Raw genomic sequence first — 13,702 nt, forward strand, 5'->3', positions numbered from 1 at the left:
CTGCTACTTGGTTGGTATCCATGGGCTGTGTTCTCCTGGTGTCTGCCACCCCACTGGCTCCTACAATTCTTCCTCCTCTTCCATGGGGTTTCCCAAGTTCCAAGGGGAGGGACCCAATGGAGATCTCCAATTTTGGCTCTCTCTGCCTAATGTTTTGCTATGGGTCTCTGCTCCTATTAGCTGTCTGTGGAAGCCTCTCTTTTGTGATTGGGCTAGGCACCAATCTGGATTTCTGGCAGCCTGAAATGGTCTCTGGTCTCTTTTTCTAATAGGTATTTGTTCTTTGACAATTTTATACATACATACATATATATAATGTATCTTTGTTGCCATTTTTCTTTTATTTTTAAGATTATAACATAATCACATCAATTCCTCCCTCCAAACCCATATACCCCTGCTGTGGGATGGTCTGTATGTCAAATGTGTTGCTGATTGTTCAATAAATAAATCACTGATTGGCCCGTGGCCAGGCAGGAAGTATAGGCGACAAGGAGGAGAATAGAGCTGGGAAGTGGAAGGCTGAGTCACAGAGACACTGCCAGCCGCCATCAGGACAAGAAAGATGTAAAGTACCGGTAAGCCACAAGCCACGTGGCAAGGTATAGATTAATAGAAATGGATTAATTTAAGCTGTAAGAACAGTTAGCAAGAAGCCTGCCACGGCCATACAGTTTGTAACCAATATAAGTCTCCTTATTTACTTGATCGGGTTTGAGCGGCTTGGGACTGGCGGGTGAGAGAGATTTGCCCTGACTGTGGGCCAGGCAGGAAAACTCTAGCTACATACCCCTCCTTGCTCTTTTTCAAATTCATGGCCTCTTTTTTTTCATTAATTGTTATTACATGCATAGATGTATATACATGTATATTCCTAAATATAACCCTCCCGGTCTGTATAATGTTAACTCATCTTTGCATGTTTGCAGGGCTGACCATTTGGCACTGGATAACCAATTGGTGTGCTGTTCCCTGGGGAAGACTGTTTCTCCCACTCTCAGCGTTCCTTAGTTGCCTGGAGTTCTTTGTGTAGGATTGAGGCCATCTTTCCCTTGTCCACTTTGGCATGTCTGTTGTCCTTGTTCAATACATGTTTAGTTAGTCATGTTGATGAGACTTTCAGGGTCTAGCTTCTGACATTACACAGGCTCACTGCGAACTCCCTGATCCTCCAATCTTTCAACTCCCTTTTGTCTCAGAGAACAATGTTCACTGGGCCATAGGTGTGGGACTTGTCTTGTTAGATGTATATCCACTGGGACTGTATTCCACAACTCTGCATTTCAGTTGTTGTAGTTGTCTGTAATGGTATCCATCTGTTGTAAAGAGAAGGTTCGCTGAGGAATGAGGACTACACTCATATCTGAAGATTTAGAACTAGGAGCCTCCAATAAGAGAACATGCAACATTTGTCTTTCTGGGTCTGAGTGAGTTACCTTGCTCAATATGATCTTTCCATCCATTTAACCTACAAACTTAATGATTTCATTTTATTTACAACTGAATAGTATTCAATAGTGTACCACATTTTCATTATCCACTTGTTGGTTGAGGGCATTTAGGTTGTAGCCATATCCTAGCTATTGTGAACAGAGCATCAATGAACATGGCTGAGCAAGTATCAGTGGAGTAGGATGTAGAGTCCTTTGGGCATATGCCAATGAAGGGTGTAGCTGGGTCATACAGTAGATTATTCTTGAGAGTTCTCCATACTGATTTCCATAGTAGTTGCACCAGTTAGCTATCCCACCAATGGTGGACAAAGGTCCTTTTTCCCCACATCCTCTTCAGCATTTGTTATTGGTTGTTTTGTTGATCTTTGCTATTCTGACTACTGGGGTAATAGTTTCATGTCGATTTTTGGCCTTAATCCTTGGGTAAATGGGGTCCTACTCAGGAACTCCTTTCCTACATCTGTGACATGGAGGGTATTGCCTATTTTCTTCTAACAGTTTCAGTGTTTCAGGTTTTACTTTTAGGTCTTTGATCCAATTGGATTTCTGTGTGTGATGCTGGTCTAATCTCATTCTGTATGTAGACATTCAGTGATCTTCAAATCTGGAATTGCAACCCTCCAGCATTGTTTGTTGTTGTTACTGTTGTTGCGGATTGTTTTGGCTCTCTGGGGTCTTTTGTGGTTCTGTATGAGTTTTAGGGTGGCTTTTTCTATTTCTGTGAAGGATGAGATGAGTATTTTGGTGATTTGGGATTGCAATGAACTTGTAAATAGCTCTTGGAAAGATGGTCATTTTCACAATATTCTACTGATGAGATGAGAATGAAATGTCTTTCCATTTCTAGTGTCTTTCTCTACCTCTTTTTTTCAGAGGTTTAAAGTTTTCATTGTAGAGGTCCAGCACTTCTCTGGTTAGGTTTATTCCTAGATATTTTATTTGATGCTTTTGTGAATGGGGGTGTGTCCATGATCTTCTCTGTATGTTTGTTGGTAGTGTATAGAAAAGCTATTGATTTTATGCAACCTGATTCTGTATTCTGCCACATTGCTGTATTTGTTTATCATTTCTAGAAGTTTTGTGGTAGAAAGGGTTAATGTTAATCTGCCTTTAAATTCAGTAGTAGATTTTTTTATGCAATTGAGTGCACCAGAGTTTGGTACACATATGTTTAGGATAGTAATGTCTTCTTGGTTAACTGTTCCTTTGATAAGAATAAAGTATCTCCCATCATATCTTCAGATTAGTTTTAATTTGAAGTCTATTTTGTCAGATATTAGGATAGTGAGAACCATTGTCCATCCTTTTATTCTAAGGCCATGCCTATCTTTAAAGTCATGTTTCTTGTAGACATTGGTGGATTTTGTTTCTTGATCCATTCAGTAAGCCTGTGTCTTTTGACTGGAGAATCAAGGCCATTGATATTTAATGTCATTGAAATATGTGTGTTAATTGTGGTCATGGCGGTGTTGATTTTTGATGGTGGTGTTTCTATTCTTAGTGGTAGTTTGTATTATAATAATTATGGCTTTATAATTCTTTTCACAGTCTCTCTGCTAGTCTCATCCCTCTTTTCAACCCCAAATACTGCTTCCTATATTTTCTTTGGGTTTAGTTTGTTGTATATAAAGTGTTTAGGGTATTTATGTCATACGGAGTTGACATTCATGAAGTCTCCTTCATTCATGCTAGATAGGTTTTGCTGGCTATATTAGTCTGGGATGGTCATCATAGTCTTTTGGGTCTTGTAACACATTGCTCCAAGCTCTCTGGATTTCATTTCCATTGAGAAATCAGCTGTTACTCCTGAAGGTTTCCTTTATATGTGACTTACGTTTTTTTCTCTTACAGCTTTTAATATACTTTCCCTGCTCTGTATACTGAGTATTTTAACTATGATATGCCATGTGGATTTCCTTTTCTGGTCTTGTCTGTTCAGTGTTCTATGTGCTGCTTGTATCTGTATGGGTATATTTTTCCTTAGTTTGGGGAAACTTTCTTCTATGATCTTGTTGATGATCTGATCAGTGCCATTGACTTGGGATTTTCTTCCTCATCTATACTTCGAACTCAAAGTTTTTTTGTTTTGTTTCATGGGGGTCCTGCATTTCCTGTATGTTCCTTTCCTGTATGTGTGTTTTATTTTTTCATATTCCTTGCTTATTTGTTCTAGATACTATATCTTCCAGTCCTGACATTATGTCTTAATTAATTCTAATTGTAAGGCTTTCCCTTGAGTTTTCTCATTGAGTTATTAGGTTTTTCAATTCCATCTTCACTTTAGCTTGATTCCCCTTCAACATTTCTGTTTCCTTATCGAATTCCATATCCAAGGCCTGGATTGTCCACTGTGTTTGTTTTTCCTTGCATATTTCATGTCTTCAAAGCTAGTATCATGTGCATGATGCTTAAGACACTGTCGAGTTAAGTTCTGCTGCCTGTTGGAGATGTTGCCTAATACCCATGAACCACAGCTGTATCGGCTTCTGGCTGTTTGTTGACACAGATACACTTTCCTAGGCAGTTGTTTTTGAGGAGCAGGGAACTCCTTCAGCTTAGATTCTCTTCCTTTAAATGAATTTGGATCCCCCCAAGGATGGAACATCTTTCCTCTTGTCCCAGTACAGCACAGGAGGTTTCACTACAATGGTGCTGATCTCAGTTACAACTGCTTCTCAATTACAGCTGCACTGGCCTGAATAGCACCTGCCTTGAAATTCTCTCCATCAAACAATCCAGTCCTCCATCTTTACACTGTACCGCATTCAAGCTCTCAGGACATAGGCAAAATGCAGCCAAATCCTTGGCCAAAATGCCATATGAGTGGGTCCTAGTCCAGTTCTCTGTTCCTCTCTGCAACCTCATGCACTGGCCCTTTACTGTCATCTAAGCTCGCAGCAGGATGACCATTAAGCTCTGCTTCCAGCACTCCATTTCTCTAGCCCAAAGTACCGAATGCTTCCATATTCGTCAAAATGTCATTCAAGCGGCATGAGAAGCGCAGGTTAATCACAGCAGCGGCACCACTTCTTGTTACCAATTTCTGTTGTTGTGACAAATTACTCTGACAAAAGCAGCTTTAAGGAGGGGGGTGGTATTCAGTCTACAATTCCAGGTTATAGTCCGTCCATCTTTGTGGGAAAGTCAGGGCAGGAACCTGAACATCCAGTCAGCAGGGAGAGTAAATGCTGGTCGTCTTCTTCTCCTTCTCCTTCTCCTTCTCCTTCTCCTTCTCCTTCTCCTTCTCCTTCTCCTTCTCCTTCTCCTTCTCCTCCTCCTCCTCCTCCTCCTCCTTCCTCCTCTTCTTCTTCTTCTTCTTCTTCTTCTTCTTCTTCTTCTTCTTCTTCTTCTTCTTCTCCTCCTCCTCCTCCTCCTCCTCCTCCTCCTCCTCCTTCTCTCTCTCTCTCTCTCTCTCTCTCTCTCTCTCTCTCTCTCTTTCTCTCTCTCTCTGTGTTTGTGCACACACATGTGAGTTCAGGTGCCTGTGGAGGACAGGGAAGGGTATCAGGTCACCTAGAACTGAGTTATGGGCAGTTATGGACCAACCAGCATGGGTGCTGGAAACCTTACTTAGGTCCTCCACAAGAGCAGCATTCTCTTAACTGCTGAGCAATCTCCCCAGCCCTTCTGCTTGTTTCTTAGTGTAAGTCTATGTAAGTCTATATACAGGCCAGAAGGAAAGCCAGAGATGTGAGTAAAATCAGTGTGGCATTAAACTGCTAATTTCTTTTGTTCATATATAATACAATAACACATTGTAGGATGGAGAATCTAACTAGAATTTTATTTTATATAGATATAATCAAGTATCATAATCATAAGAATATAGTCAACTGCCACTTATATTAATTGATATTTTCATGCAACCTACAGGAATTACTGTAAGAGCTGACTCATTCACATGAATGAGTGAAAACAGCAGTAGAATCATTGTTCTGCCATTTGCTGAATCAGATAGGAAATTCCCTTTCAACCTGCCTTTTGTCAATAATTGGAATTTAATCAGTAACAGCATAAAATGAAATGTTGTATATAATTGGCAATGTAGACAAATCACACAACATCTAAGAGTAATATGGAAATTTAAAGGAAAACTTGCTCCATGGTTAGTTGAAATGTGTAATCTGTAGTTCCTTATAAGTCATCACAATGAAGTCACTTATCAATTAACTATGCACAGTGTTTCATAAACTACCAAAGCATGGCCTTTCCTCAAAGAATTTTGCTAACTAATTCATTCATAAATATGACTGCAGTTTCCAAGTGATATTAGTATATGAAAATACAGTTGTTAAACATCAATATGCAAAATCGATCTGCTCCGTTTTTTGAAAACCTAAAGCCTCTTGCATTGGAAATAGTATGAAGTAATTCACACTGAAATATTTGGATGAGATTACAGGCTCATTTACTAGCTGATCTCTTCTTTGTTACCTGGGAATTTTTTTAAATCACTTGGGTTTTTTATTTGTATTTATTTATTTAATGTGTGTGGTGTTTTGCCTGAATGTACATCTGTGTGAGGGTGTCAGGTCCCCCGAACTAGAGCTAGATAGTTGTGAGCCACCATGTGGGTGCTGGGAATTAAACCTGGGTCCTCTAAAAGAGCAGTCAGGACTCTTAACCGATAAATCATTTCTCCAGCCCCCTTAAATCACTTGTTTTGAGTTAGAAAAATAATTTTAATAAATGAGAGGGGCTGGGAAGGTAGCTCAGTTGGTACAGGGCTTGCCACATAAGCATGAGAATGCTCCAAGACCATGAGCCTAGATGAGTATTTCCTCCTGGTATGTGGTGAGTATTTTGGTCAGAGCAGAAGTAAGTAATGCAGATAGTCTCCCATGTGTTCTGACTTGAGGGAGAAGTCCGAAAGTACCAATACAATTTGTCATGATCATCTAAAGTAGCCATTGGACACAATTAGAAAGAAACTTTGTAAATTAAGCAGAGAATCTTACTAACCATTATAAGGGACAAAACATAAACATTTCCCAGCTTTGTTTTCTGAACTTTGTTTATGGCATTTCCAGTGAAAACCGCAGGGGGAAACGATCAAAAGTGATTGAAAGTGCAGGCCACTAGGCAGGCAGAGCTTTTGGTCTGAGTGTCAAGACCCAGAAGGATTCTGAGCAGATCTCTGCGAACCTATGAGTGTACCAGTACCTTTTCTAGTTGTTATGACCAAATACCAGGCAAGCGAGAAAGGGCTTATTTTGGCTCACATTTGAGGGTTCGGTCCATCCTGGCAGGGAGGCATGGGAGCAAGGAGGCTCCTCCCCATGGCATATGAGCACAAGCTCTTCTCACATTTCAGGAAACCAAGAAACAAAGAAAGGGAAATACTGGTGTTCAGCTGGCTCTTTCCTCTTTCTCTCTTTACCCAGTCTGGGGCTCCAGCCATCGGATGTAACCACCCACACTCAGGGCAGGCACTTCCCCTTTGAATAATCTTCTCTGGAAGAGACACACGAAATAGTATGCTGCATTAACACCCTAGTTGTTCCTTATTCCAATCAGGTTGACAATCAGAATTCACCCCCATAAATGTTGATGAATGAGTGAACTTAGAGTTTACTTATCAAATTCCTGAAACTAAAAAAGTGGCCAGTCTTGGGACTGGAGAGATGATGGCTCAGTAGTTAAGAGCACATACTGCCCTTGCAAGGGACTGACGTTCAATTCTCAGCACCTATGTTGGGTGACTCATAATGGCCTGTAATTCCAGCTCCAGGGGAACCAACACTCTCTTCTGGCCTCCGTGGGCACCTGTACTCACATGCATTTATATACATACATTCACATCAATAAAAAGAATAAAATAAAAGAGCTGGGTGTGGCACCGTATATCTTTAATCCTAGCACTCAGGAGGCAGAGGCAGGTGGATGGCTGTGAGACTGGTCAACCTGGTCTACATGGTGAAGTCAAGTCCAGGGCAGTAGGAGCGACATAGTGAGACCCTGCCTCAATAAAATAAAATGATTTTTAGGGGCTGAGGAGATAGCTGTGCTAGTGGACAGCTCCGCTGGTAAAGTGCTTTCCACGCAGCCTTGAGGACCTGAGTTCCCTCGCTAGCACCCATGTGTATAAGACAGCAAAGCAGTACGCCCCGGGTGTAGGGTAAAAGGGCCAGCCAAAGAAACATACCCTGACCCTGAAACCAAAGCCAAAGAAACGCACTTTGGCCCTGAAACTAGAGCCAGTGAAAAATACCCTGGCTGTGAAACCAGAGCCAAAGAAACACACTCTGCACCTGACCAACTCAGCACAAAAACCAACCAATCCCTGAGCACGAAATCCAGCCAATCTCTGAGCTTGCCCGAGCTCAGGGATTGAAATCTGATCAATTCCCACCCTGGAAAAACTCTGCCCCTAGGAAGTCCCATATAAGCCCTGTTCCTGTTCAGTTGGCGGCTGCCTTTTTCTACACTGGCAGATGCCCCCACCCTCCTGGATTCTTCTCTCTCAAAAATCTCTTGAATGAGGTTTGGGTGAAGATCTTCTTTCACCGGAGTGGGGCAGAGCAGAAAAGTAAGAACTTGAAGTATCAATTTTCGGTGGAGCCAGAGAGCGGAGCAGAACTGTAACACTTTCTCTGGGGAAACCTTGCCCTAGCAGAGCAAAGTTGTTACACTCCGAGGTCCCTGAGCAGAACTGTAACAACTTCGCTGGGAAAACCCTTCCCTGCCCAGGCAGAGTTGTTACATTGGGGAAGCCTTTCCCTGGAGCAGGGCTGTAAGCTGCTACGCTTAGGTCACTTTGTGGTATTTCTTGGCTCCGGACGGCCAGGGTCCCTTCCCATCCAAGCTGCAATGCATACACCAGATCCTAGTGAGTGACCTTGTTCTAAACAACAAAGTGGGTGGATAGCTTATGAGGAATGACACCCAAGGTTGACCTCTGGCCTCCACATGCACTCCAACACATGTTTGAATGAAAAAAAAAAATGAAATAGAAGGAGGAGGACATGACTACTGAAGTATGGAGAAGATTTTTTTATTGTAGCTATAAGGGAGAAAGCAGGCAGAGGGAGGAGTCCAAGTTGAACATGGCCAACAGACTAAACCTGACCATGAGAGGAGAAAGGGGGAGAGTAAGAGAGGAGCCACCCACCAAGAGCCAAAATTGCTGAGTTATATAGGGATCAGGCTGAGGAAGGGAAGCAGAAACCCAGCTCCTGAGAGGGAGAGGTTTAGGGTAGGGGGTGGGGTGAGAAGTGCTGGGAGGAGCCACAGGTACTGAGTGATGCTGGGAGAGCTGAGAGGAGCCACAGGTACTGAGGGATGCTGGGAGAGCTGGGAGGAGCCACAGGTACTGAGGGATGCTGGGAGAGCTGGGAGGAGCCACAGGTACTGAGGGATGCTGGGAGAGCTGGGAGGAGCCACAGGTACTGAGTGATGCTGGGAGAGCTGGGAGGAGCCACAGGTGCTGAGGGATGCTGGGAGAGCTGGGAGGAGCCACAGGTACTGAGGGATGCTGGGAGAGCTGGCCAGTGTCTCATGTAAATAGGTACCTCAGCCATTTGTCATAGGTTTCTGAGAGGTAACAATGTTCACATAACTCCTCTCAACACCACCACCCCCAACAACAACAAAAAAAGGGGGAATGTTTAGAGGCCAAGAAGCTGATGTTACTTTCATGGTGTGTTAAGGGATAGAATTGTTCCATCCAAGACTGGCAGGGGAAGACAGTTGTTTTGTCTGAAGTGCTGGAGACGAAAGGCAGGCCTCATGCATGCTAAGCAAACATCCCACCACTGATCTACATCTCTAGCCTCGGAGTTTGGAAAGTGAATGGTGAAGCAAAAAGCCAAACTACAGACAGTTTGTCCCAAATCTTCACTGTACAAATTAGGAGAGTAACTTGAGTGAGGGTAGGTGTCTTGGCCGAGGTGACACAGCAAATTCCAGGAATTCCAATGTTAATCACATAAAGTCAAGCATTTAATCTGCTGCACCATTAGGGTTCATCAGACCTTGCTGTGTGATTACATAAATCCATTTGTAACTCCTGCAGGGTCTCCATAGAAACTAGGAAGTTAGGAGTACTTTCTTTTTTACCGTTGACAGCCTGAAGGACAGATTCATAAACCTAAGAAAACAAACCCTCACACAACCAGAGCAGAGCCAGGCAAGACCATCAGAGATGGCACTTGATTACTACGGGTGCTCTGCTTGGTCCTGTGGAAGTGCCAAGAGTCACCAAACCTGTGCTTTATCTGTGTGATGTCTCTCCATCAGCACAGATACATCCACAGCTCATTATGCACCGCAGGAACACTGTGGGTTATTTTTGGTCAGAGGGATGGCCCAAAGGCACGTAAGGAGAACACATTTGGGTTTTGTATGTGTATTCCTATACTGCAGCTAGACTGCCCAGTATCTAAAAATATCTGACAATCCGCAAGCTTTAAATAAGTTTATGACAATATATTTCCACATCTGTATTTTAGAAATTTCTCCTAGATTGTTTATTCCATTAAACTGGCCTTTGGGGAAAGGTTTGCCATGTGCTGGATTTTACCAACTCAGATTCAAACTCTAAAGTGTCCTTTTTTATGTTTTGATTTTGGAAGGGACTTCTCCGAGCATAATGAAAATGCCATCACAGGGAAACTTCAGGAGCCATCACGAAAACATTTCCAAGCACTAACACAAAGCTCCTGGCAGTGTGATAGGTTCTTGAAAGACAAGATGGCTGCCCAGATGATTTCAGAGAGTATCCAGAGAATGGCCCTAGACCCATAACTCTGGAGTGCTAACATCACTCACATGATAGCAGAACATTATGACTTCACTTACAACTATGAGGTTTTATTTCATTGTTTCAGGATCATTCTGGAGTGTTCTGTTAAAACCATATCCAGTAGATTTTTTTCTTTTTTCATTTTTTTTTTTCCAGTAGAATGCTCTTCCATTTGGCAGTTAAATCCACCTTATTCAGTACAGGGTTGCTGTGGGATGGTCTGTATGTCAAATTACTCTGATTGGTCAATAAATAAAACACTGATTGGCCAGTGGCTAGGCAGGAAGTATAGGCGGGACTAACAGAGAGGAGAAAAGAAAGAACAGGAAGGGGGAAGGAGACACTGCCAGCCGCCATGATGACAAACAGCATGTGAAGATGCCGGTAAGCCACAAGCCACCTGGCAAGGTATAGATTTATAGAAATGGATTAATTTAAGATATAAGAACAGTTAACAAGAAGCCTGCCACGGCCATACAGTTTGTAAGCTACATAAGTCTCTGTGTTTACTTGGTTGGGTCTGAGCAGCTGTGGGACTGGCGGGTGACTGAGATTTGTCCTGACTGTGGGCCAGGCAGGAAAACTCTAGCTACACAGGGTAGTAAGAGTGGTGCTTTTGGTTGCTTGCCAGCCTGCATGTCTGTAAGAGGACAGTGACCAGTAAGCATCTCTCATGTCTACTATGGCTGGACATTGCAAGGAGATAGAAAACGGAGCATACTGCCAACTCTAATGACAGAATATGAAAGCAACATTTGTTGCTGCAGAAAAAAAAATGACGCATCATTCCTTTCAGAAAGAGGTTTATTAGGATAAAGGGCCTGGAGGCCATAACTGGACCTCAAAATGTGTGGGAGGAATATTAGACAGGAAATAGTATAATACATTGATAGGCACGCCTATCAATGGGAGGAGAGGCTCTCTTTAAAACCTGGAGGGTAGCTTCATCAGGAATGAGAATACAGGAAAGATAGGGAGATAAGAGAGAGACAGCCACTGTGAGAAGCACGTATGTGGTGGGGAGGCCAGGAAGTCTCCAGAGCAATCCCGAACAATCACAGGAACAAAGGAAATACCAAACTTTATACTGGGAGTCTTGTTAGTTTTTACTTATCTTTGCCAAGTTGAAGGCGTTGGCAATGATCCTCACCATCAGATGAACTGGCCTAGACCTGTTGGCATCAATTTCACATTAGCAGGGAATTTCACATCATTTGATTTACTTTAGCATAGACTAAGTGACAAAGAACATGGAGAAGCCAGGTACTGATTAGGGCCAAAACCTAGGGGCTGCTGTTAGGTCACAGCACAGTGGCTTAACTCTTCATCCCCCAGAAGCTAGGAGGATCCTGATCCCTTTGGGCTGAGGGATGTGGATCTGCTTCCTCCTTTAAGAGCAGCCACTGTCTTAAAGGGGCAGGATATTGTGGTGGTGGGGTCGGGTGTGAGCATGGGATGAATTCAAAAAGGAGTTCGTAAGTAAGTTTCTCAGTCCCTGCTCTGGGTGAAGAGCCAGCCTTGGAGAATCTAGAATGCAAGTGTGGGTGGTGAACCAGGTTCTCCAAGAGGATGCAGAAGCTTGTAAATCTTTGACGCTGGCTGGCTGGGGCATTGTGAGTGTGGAAAGATACAATGTTGCAGATCAAGGAGCCAGAGTTGGGCTGGCAATATAGTTCAGTAGACAAAGGACCCTGCCACAAAGTCTGAAGGCCTGAGTTCAATCCCTGGGACCCAGAAGGAGAGAGCCATCTCCCAAAAGTTATCCTTTGACCTCCAGACATGCCATGCACCATACCACATGTGCATGCATGTACATACACAATAAATAATAAATGTAAAAAATGTTTAAAAAAATGAAGAAGTCAAAATTATCTTGGGTCCTCATTAGCCCCATTCAACAGACAGTTACCATTAAGCTCTGCTCTGACCATTGGAACTATTAGATAAAATTCTTAGCATGTAGACCAAGGCTGTAGACCTCTAGCATCTACCATTCCTATGTGACAATATCTGCATCTTGTAAAGATTTCTTGGCTGTCTTAGTCAGGGCTATTGCTGCAACAAAACACCATCGTTTACCAAATTATTCTTTATCAAAAAACACTTGGGTGTCAAATATTGGGGTAAGAACCTGATTGATCAGAGAAGCGGTGGAGAAGTGAGCAGTGACCTCCTCTCTCTCCGTCCTCGATCCCAAAGGGCTGAGCCTCTTTCTAAGCCCCTCCCTACCACTTTTTGTGTCTATGTGTTCTCGGTCCTCCAAAACTTGTATGGCTAATTTTGGTCAGATAGTAGCTAGCTCTGCCCTCTGATTCAAAGTGAACTTTACTGGCAGTCCAGGGAGTGTCAGAGTGCAACAAAAATTTCCCACAACATTTCCCCATTTTTATCTAAATAAAAAGGGAAGGTTTTAACTCTAACACAGTAAAACTATATGCAAGAACAATTATCAGTTAAGAATTACATTCACAATGTCCAGTCCATTTACATTTGGCAAATTCAGAGAAAATACTTCATTATCTATCCTATCTTGATGAATTCAAAGTTTCTACCTAACTTGTATTACTCTCCCAAAACTATCCTTTTAGACCTTAAGACATTTTCTTAGATAAAGAATTTAAGCTTTTATGTCTCTCAATCTTACACACTTTTTACCTCTTTCATGAGTTTTTTTTTTTTAATTTGGTAACAAGGAAAACTGTAACTAGAACTATCTAGTCTTCAACTCTATCAGAGACCCAAGAAGAATATAATATTACCTGAGTATACAGGAAATGTAGAGCAAACAACTTTCAAAATTATAGAAAATGACAGAAATATCTGGCTACCTGAACAGTCACCCAATGTTCCTCTGTAATATCAGGACATCTATCTTTGGCCTACAGGCCTAGAATATCTGACAGACTTTTCTGTGAAGCAGGAATTTTTGAAGAACTGTCTTTCCTTGTCTTGGCAAAGTTTGGTACTTACCTTCTTTTGTGTCCTGCTTATCCAATTTAGACAGCATACTGTCAGCAGTCAAGGCAAAGGCAGTTTCTTGCTCAGTGGCTAACTTTGTCACAAAGAGAGCAAACTCCATATGGAGGTTCTTCAATGCCCATCATCCTTTTTGAAGTAGATTGGTGCTGCCAGGAGCAGATGTATCTCACTGTCATGAAAAAACTTATGCTATTAAAACATCTTAAATGCCATATTCAGTAGATTTCTGAAGTGTTTGAAGACCATCTATGTATCTAAAATATTTCTGTTTGACCTTAAAAACATACCTAACATGTCCACAAATTTGATTGTTAGGTGACTAACTACTAACCTGTATTTCTCCCCCCCCCCACCCCCCCCACCCCCGGAGCTGAGGACCAAACCCAGGGCCTTGCACTTGCTATAGGCAAGCGCTCTACCACTGAGCTAAATCCTCAACCCTAACTTGTATTTCTTAATTATCCTAAATAGTTTGTAATAATAACTTTCAAGGACTAGAAATTTACATTATATTGTTAAATGAGCT

Source organism: Peromyscus californicus, unplaced genomic scaffold (genome assembly GCF_007827085.1).
Source record: "Peromyscus californicus insignis strain IS unplaced genomic scaffold, ASM782708v3 Scaffold_12__1_contigs__length_115047231, whole genome shotgun sequence".
In the NCBI taxonomy this organism is placed as follows: domain Eukaryota; kingdom Metazoa; phylum Chordata; class Mammalia; order Rodentia; family Cricetidae; genus Peromyscus; species Peromyscus californicus.